This window comes from Chiloscyllium plagiosum, chromosome 16, assembly GCF_004010195.1.
Source record: "Chiloscyllium plagiosum isolate BGI_BamShark_2017 chromosome 16, ASM401019v2, whole genome shotgun sequence".
Taxonomy (NCBI): Eukaryota; Metazoa; Chordata; class Chondrichthyes; order Orectolobiformes; family Hemiscylliidae; genus Chiloscyllium; species Chiloscyllium plagiosum.
Genome location: NC_057725.1, coordinates 40296788 through 40305453, shown reverse-complemented (window position 1 = coordinate 40305453; position 8666 = coordinate 40296788).

Sequence of the window (8666 nt, the reverse complement as noted above, 5' to 3'; positions counted from 1 at the left end):
GTTTAGAAGACTGAGAGAGGATCTGATTGAGACATATTAGATTATTAAAGGATTGGACACTCTGGAGGCAGGAAACATGTTTCCGCTGATGGGTGAGTGCCGAACCAGAGGACACAGCTTAAAAATACAGGATAGAACATTTAGGACAGAGATGAGGAGAAACTTCTTCACCCAGAGAGTGGTGGCTGTGTGGAATGCTCTGCCCCAGAAGGCAGTGGAGGCCCAGTCTCTGGAATCATTTAAGAAAGAGTTGGATAGAGCTCTCAAGGATAGTGGAATCAAGGGTTATGGAGATAAGGAACAGGATACTGATTGAGGATGATCAGCCATGATCATAATGAATGGTGGTGCAGGCTCGAAGGGCAGAATGGCCTACTCCTGCACCTATTGTCTATTGTCTATAATCATCTAGTACTACTCCAGTGGACAGTGAGGACGCAAAGATCATCGCTAAAGGCACAGCAATCTCTTCCCTCACTTCATGTAGTAACCTTGGATATTCCTGTCTAGCCCAGGGGACCTAATTATCCTCAGGAGTTTCAAAGTTTCCAGTACAGCCTCCTTAACATCAACCTGTTTGAGAATACCCACCTGTTTCACACTGTCCTCATAAATGACAAAGTCCCTTTCAGTAGTGAATACTGAAGCAAAGTATTCATTAAGGACCTCCCCAACCTCCTCTGACCCCAGGCTTAAATTCCCTCCACGATGCCCTGATTGGCCTTACCCTCACTCTGACCATCCTCCTGTTCTTCACCTTGTGGTTTTCCTTAATCGTACCCACCAAGGCATTTTCATGCCCCCTTCTAGCCCTCTTAAGTCCATTCTTCAGTTCCTTTCTGGATACCTTGTAAGCCTGTCTGATCCTTGCTTCCTCAACCTTAAGAAGGGTTCCTTCTTCCTCTTGACTAGATGTTTTACATCCCTTGTCACCCAAGGTTCCTTCACCCTACCATCCTTTCCTTGCCTCAGTGTGACAAACCTATCTAACACTCGCAACAAGTGCTCCCTAAACAACCTCCACATTTCTGTTGTGCATTTCCCTGAGAATATCTGTTCCCAATTTATGCTCCACAGTTCCTACCTTATAACATTGTAATTCCCCCTCCTCCAATTAAATACTTACCCAAACCATCTGCTCCTATCCCCTCCATGGCGATAGTGAAGGTCAGGGAATTGTGGTCACTGTCACCAAAATGCACTCCCACTGAGAGATCGGACAGCTGATCGCCAAGCACAAATCCAATTTAGCCTCCCCTCTAGTCAGCCTATCTATATAATGAGTCAGGGATCCTTCCTGGACACACCTGACAAAATCTGCTCCATCCAAACTATTTGCACTAAAGAGGTTCCAATTAGTATTAGGGAAGTTAAAGTCACCCCTGACAACAACCCTGTTACTTCTGCACTTTTCCAAAATCTGCCTCCAAATCTACTTCTCCATGTCTCTGTTGCTCTTCGGGAGTCTATAGAAAACTCCCAATATAGTGACTTTCCTTTCCTGTTTCTGACTTCCACCCATGATGGCTCAGTAGACAAAACATCCTCAATGACCTCCCTTTTTGCTCTGTGATACTATCCCTGATTAGCAATGACACTTCCCCACCACTTTTACCTCCCTTCCTATTCCTTTTGAAACATCTAGACCCCGGAACATAAAACAACCATTCCTGCCTCTGTGATATCCAAGTCTTCGTAATAGCCACAACTTCATATCTCCAAGTACTGATCCATGCTCTAAGTTCATCACCCTTATTTCTGGCAATTCTTGAGTTAAAATAGACACACTTCAACCCATCACACTGACTGCAGCTTTGCCCTATCAACTGTCTACCCTTCCTCACAGACTCTGCACACTGTAACTGCCTGTTCACCAATTACCCCATCTTCTGATCCATAGCTCCAGTTCCCATCCCCTAGCCGAACCCTCTCGAAGAGCTCTAGCAAACCTCCCGTTCAGGATATTGGTACCTCTCCAGTTCAAGTACAAGCCATCCTCCTCATACAGGTCCCACCTTCCATTGATCCACATTATCTGAAGCCCTTCTTCCTACACCAGCTCTGCAGCCATGTGTTTCGCTGCACTCACGCTCTGTTCCTTGCCTCACTAGCCCATGGCACAGGTAGCAATCTTGAGATTACTACTTTGCTCGTCCTGCCTTTTAGCTTCCAACCTAACTCCCTACATTCACTTTTCAGGCCCTTTTCAGATCAGTTGAGTCCAATTCTTAAGCTACAAATCCACAAAGAGCAAATGTGAGAAACCTGTACAGTGCTTCAGACAGGCACTGAACACTGAAAGCCCTTGTCAGTATTATAAAGCAGAGAAACCTCACAAGTACATTCAATGTGCTCAGTTATTAAAAGTGAATGTTTTCTTTCTGTCACACTTTCAGAAAATGTGGAAGTGGAACAGTTTCAGAAAAGCGCTCCATCACAACCCAACACAAAGAGGTTAATGAAGTAGAATCGTCTACATTTTTTTTAAAAATCCCTCAAGTGTTTCTTGGGGAAACAAGAAATCCAGACCTTATATTTTGGTAAGCTGGTATTTATGTCAGTAGTTGGCTTATGAACTCAAGCTAGATCTGGCTGCTCCGGTTTCCTCCCACAATCCAAAGATGTGCAGCTTAGGTGAATTGGCCATGCTAATTTGCCCATAGTATTATTAGTCAAAGGGAAATGAGTCTGGGTGGGTTACTGTTCAGAGGGTCAGTGTGGGTCGGTGAGGTACAGCAGGTAGTGAAGAAGGCTAATAGTATGCTGGCCTTCATAACAAGAGGGATTGAGTATAGAAGCAAAGAGGTTCTTCTGCAGCTGTGCAGGGTCCTGGTGAGACCACACCTGGAGTGTTGTGTGCAGTTCTGGTCTCCAAATTTGAGGAAAGACATTCTGGCTATTGAGAGAGTGCAGCGTAGGTTCACGAGGTCAATTCCTGGAATGGCAGGACTATCTTATGCTGAAAGACTGGAGCGACTGGGCTTGTTTCCCCTTGAATTTAGAAGACTGAGAGGGGATCTGATTGTTACATATAAGATTATTAAAGGATTGGACACTCTGGAGGCAGGAAACATGTTTCTGCTGATGGGTGAGTGCCGAACCAGAGGACACAGCTTAAACATAAGGAGTAGGCCATTTAGGACAGAGATGAGGAGAAACTTCTTCACCCAGAGAGTGATGGCTGTGTGGAATGCTCTGTCCCAGAGGGCAGTGGAGGCCCAGTCTCTGGATTCATTTAAGAAAGAGTTGGAGAGAGCTCGCAAGGATAGTGGAATCAAGGGTTATGGAGATAAGGCAGGAACAGGATACCGATTAAGGATGATCAGCCATGATCATATTGAATGGTGGTGCAGGCTCGAAGGACAGAATGGCCTACTCCTGCACCTATTGTCTATTGTCTATATTGTCTATTGACTTGTTGGGCCGAATGGCCTGTTTCGACACTGTAGATAATCTAATCTAATCTAAATATTGGGGTGAGTGTCATTATCAGATAGTGAGCCATGGTTAAGAAAATACTGTTGACAGCAAACAACAGTGCAACTAGATTATCTAGGAGGCATAGTATTTAAGATTAAATGTATACTACAAACAGATCTCAAATATCGAGGACACCAAATAATTGACATATGCATGCTTCACAATTCAAAAAAATTTCATTCTTAAACCAGAAGAAAAATCTAAACCTCCATTTTATTCAAAATGTGAAAGAGTTCAAACAACAGTAATTAATGAGCTCTTTTCAACAGGAAAACCCTAAATTATTTAAAAGGTTAGAGAAGCTGAACACTCAACATCTCATTACACTGCAGAAAGATGCTAAGTCCTTCTGCCTTTATAAACTCAGGAGGGTTCTGCTTGCTTTCATGAAGCAACTTGCAGAAATGACAAGAATGGGCAACATTTTTCTCGTCATAAAACTAATGTTCAGGCATGATTACTTGACTCAAGCTTAATTGTACTATTCAAATCCAAGTTGATCTTACACAGCTTATCAAGGTGGCAGCAAAAGAAATGCAGACTATGTATATGATTGACGACAGTTTAGCTAGCTGTCAAAAGTGAAAAATCACACAACACCAGCTTTCTGAAACTTGATGCAAGTCTAGCAGGTACTATTTGATGACCAATTAAAATTGATTACTGCGTTCAGAATTCCAAATGTTATCCTGACACAACTGGTCCTTTTTCTGGCAATCCAGAGTGTCAACCATAGCAAAAGTTGAAAGAACTTCAGCCCATTGATCCTGTCCCAATATTTAATTAGATCATGGCTAAGCTTTTGTCCCAATGCCACTTTCCCCCTGCAGTCTCCATAGCTCTTAATGTTATTAGTTTCCAGAAACCTATCAATTTAAAGTCTTGAATATACTCAATGATTGAGCTTCCATAGCCCTTTGAGGTTAAAAAAATGCAAAGACTTGCCATCTTTAGAGTGAATAAATACCTCATCTCCAGATTAATCACCTACATCTTATCCTGAAGTTATATCCTCTGGATATAACTCCTATGTAAGAGTGAAATGCTTTTGAATTGTGAAGCGTGCATATGTCTGCTATTATTTGGTGTCCCTACATTGGAGGTCTGTTTGTAGTATACATTTAATCTTAAATATTGGAGTCACCTGCCAGGAGAACCATCCAATCAATACATACCTTGTCACACCCTGTAAAACATGTATACATTCAATGAGAACACCTCCCAGATCAAGTTTCCTCAACCTATCCTTTGTAATAATCCTATCATCTGATGAATTTTCATTGAAATTATTCTCTGAAAAACATATTCTTCCTTAGATAAGAGACCAAACTGTACCCAATACTCCAGGTGCAAAGGCAACTGCAGCAATACAAATGTACTTTGTGCTTAGACCTCCTTGAAACAAAAGCCAACATGTCATTTATCAATACCAACACTAGATGTTACAAAGATAACAAAACAATAAAACTAAAGGTTCTGTATCTTTTAGCACACATTGAAATCTTTGGAAATGATTATACAGTCATTCCTCTGCAGGATATACAGGCTGGACTCTGAATATTGAAGGGTACATGACATTAATATATGTGGAATAGAAAGCTAGATAAAGGTAGGCTGTTAATCAAGGATGGAATTTGTTTGATAATTAGAGAGAACCTTCATTCATGCCTCAAGCTGTAGAATCAGCTTAATGCAGACGTGGAATGGCCCTCAGGATTCTCTTAACAGTAACCACATGTAATCACATGTGAGAACATAAGGAATAGGAACAGGAGCAGACCCTTCAGCACTTCGCACCTGCCCCGCCATTGGATGAGGTCATGACTGACCTACCCTAGGCTGCAACTCCTGGTTTGTGCCAGCTCCACACAGGCCTCAAAATTTCAAAAATCCATCTACCTCCTTTTTAAATACTTTCAATGATTTAGCCACCACAATTATCTGGGGTAGAGAATTCCAAACATTCACTACCCTCTGAGAGCAGAAATTCCTTTGCATCTCAGTTTTAAATGGGTCACTTTATTCTGTAACTATGACTCCAGTTCGAGAATGCCCAATTAGTGAAATTATCATCTTAACATCTACCCTGTCAAGCCACCTTTGAATCTGGGGACCCAAGCTTAAATCCCATCACGGCAGGTAGTAGAATTTGAATTTAATAAATACCTGGAATTAAGAGTCTAATTATGGGCCTGTAATTTCCTAGTATATCCTTTGCTCCCTTTTCAATAATGGTTCAACGTTAGAAATCCTCCAGCCCTATAGTACCTAACCCAAGGCCAGAGAGGGTTTGAAAGTTTACTGTCAGTGCTCCTAATATCTCCTCCAGTGCTTGTCTCAACTGCCTGGAATATATCTCATCCAGGCCTGCCGATTTATCAACTTGGAAGGCTTTTAATCCCGTTAGTACCTCTTTCTATGTTAATTTCTTTCAACATTTCACGGTCTTCCATGCTGTGTCTACACTTGTAACATTCCTCTGCATTGTGAGGACAAAGTATTAATTGAGGACTTTTATCGTCACTAATGTACCCTACTTTTGCCCTAGTTATTATCTTGCTCTTTATATTTTTTAAAGTAGAAAAATCTTTGTGTTTTCTTTTATTCTACCCACCAGTACCTCTTCATGCACTCTTCTTTTTCCTAATTTCCTTCCTGCACTTATTATAATCCCCTAGGGACTGTCATACTGAGCCCTAGTATCTGCCATAAGCTTCTCTCTTATTTTTAATCTTGACCTTTGTGTCCATTGAAATCCAGGGTTCTACAATCTTAGACTTAAGTTTGTATTTAGGAAAACATATTTGCTCCTACTCTTGCTATTCCTGTTGAATTCCTCTCACTGCTCTTGATAGATTTGTCTGCAAGTAGCTGTTCCTAGTCCACTTGAGCCAAAGTGTACCTTATATTAGTAAAATCCCCAGTTTTTGAACATTAATTCCTGTCTCATCCTAATCCATAACTACCCTAAATGGTTATGATCATTGTCTCCAAAATGCTTCCCTACTGGTACACTTCCATGTGTTCGGGCCTATCTCCGAAAATTAGGTCCAGAATTGCCTAATCCCCATTAGATTTTCTGTGTTCTGGCTAAGAAAAGTTCTAGTAGATGCAGTTTAAGAATTCTGCTTCATCTCTTTCTTACATACTAAAACTATCCCAGTTCATATTTGGGTAGTTAAAATCCCCTACCATTCTTATTATTACCCTTATTATTAGAGTCATAGAGATGTACAGCATAGAAACTCACCCTTCAGTTCAACTTGTACATGCCGATCAGATATCTTAAATTAATCTAGTCCCATTTGCCAGCATTTGGCCCATATTCCTTTAAACCTTCCCTTTTCATATACCCATCTAGATGCCTTTCAAATGTTGTAATTGTACCAGCGCCCACCACTTTCTCTGGCAGTTCATTCCATGCACCACCTTCTGCATGAAAACATTGCCCCATTGGCCCCTTTTAAGTCTTTCCTTCTCACCTTAACCTTTGCTATTCACCCAACTGTGCCCCTTGTGATTTTATAAACCTTTGTAAGGTGACCCTTCAGCCTCTGATGCTCCAGGGAAAATAGCCCCAGCCTGTCCATCCTTGCAAATGTTTTCTGAACCTTTTCAACTTTAACAACATCCTTCCTATAGCAGGGAGACCAGAATTGCACACAGTACTCCAAAACTGGCCTAATCAATGTCCTGTACAGTGCTAACATGACCTCCCAACTCCTATACTCAGTACTCTGACAAATAAAGGCATGTATACCAAATGTTTTCTTCACTATCCTGTCTACTTTCAAGGAACTATGAACCTGCACTTTAAAGTCTGTTTGTTCTGCAACACTCCCCAGGACCTTCCCTGCCCTGATTTGCCTTTCCAAAATGCAGCAACTCACATTTATCTAAATTAAAATCTATCTGCCACTCCAGAGCCCACCTGCTCATCTGATCAAGGTCCACTCCAGTCTGAAAAGTAACTCTCCATCACCAGCCTCTGTCTCCTACCTTCAAGCCAGTGTATTACACAAAGGATAAAGAAAGAAAGCTATATGCAGATAAGACAATATGGGAAGATCTTATCATTAGCAAAATGAAAGATTCAATCTTGTTCTTCACAACATCCCTTACAGGTACTCAATCTCAGTGCAGTATTTCTCCCATTATAGTTTTTTTAATTTCTTACTTCACTGACTCTATTAGTTTTGATGTCTGAGTGGCTTCTTTCCAGTGCTGATAGCCTGAACCTCCCTTTCAGTTCTGACAGCTTGAAAATTTCTACACAAAGCTCTCTCAGTTTGGAGACTTCACATCTAGCCTGCCCTTTTGTTGATATGAAACAATTCTTCAAAACAGAACCCTGATGATGAATTGATCTCAAACTACCGGTTACAGAAAAAGCACCCGTTTCCCTGTATATCATGACAATTCAACTTTGTAAACACTACCATTTACATAGGTTCTTGGAAATAATAACTTTATTGTTTCAAATGACATTCTGACCTCTTAAAAAATTCCTTCACACCCATTTTACTTCTACTTTAAAATCCACATTTCCCAACAATGATGCACTGTAAACCTTTATCATAATAATGTTCTTGCACTTTGTTGAAAATCTTTAATGGCTAAATAGAAATTTCAGTTACTGAGGAAGATGATTGATTTTTTTTCACAAAATGAAGTTCCAAAAGTTGTGGCAGATCAGTGATTAGATTAATATTGGGAATCCTAATGTTCCCTACAAGATCTACAAGAAGCCTTAAAAAAGAAATAAACATATTTTTAACAGGACATGCCAGTTTACATGCGATTTTAAAGATTGAAAATAATGTACAGTTTTTTAAAAATATATAAAATGTATTGACAGCTACATTATATTTGGGACAGAGCCCCAGCAAACCTTTGTTCCAAAATTAATCATGTACTCAAGGCAGGAGGATACATCTGTGCCTAATATGACAGACTGATGTAAATAATTCTATTGTGTCTGAGCACTGAGTTGTTGGGCAAAGCCATTATCTGTAGCAACAACAACATAATTTCACAAGATGTACTGGTACTGGTGGTTACTCTCATTCAGCTACTTCAAAAAACTGTTGGAGAAAAGCACATCATAAGGTTTTTCCTTTATTCCTATTGCGTCATGCTAGCTAATGTTGTTCTGCCATTTCCTTTCTTTGTTTCAGATTTCCAGC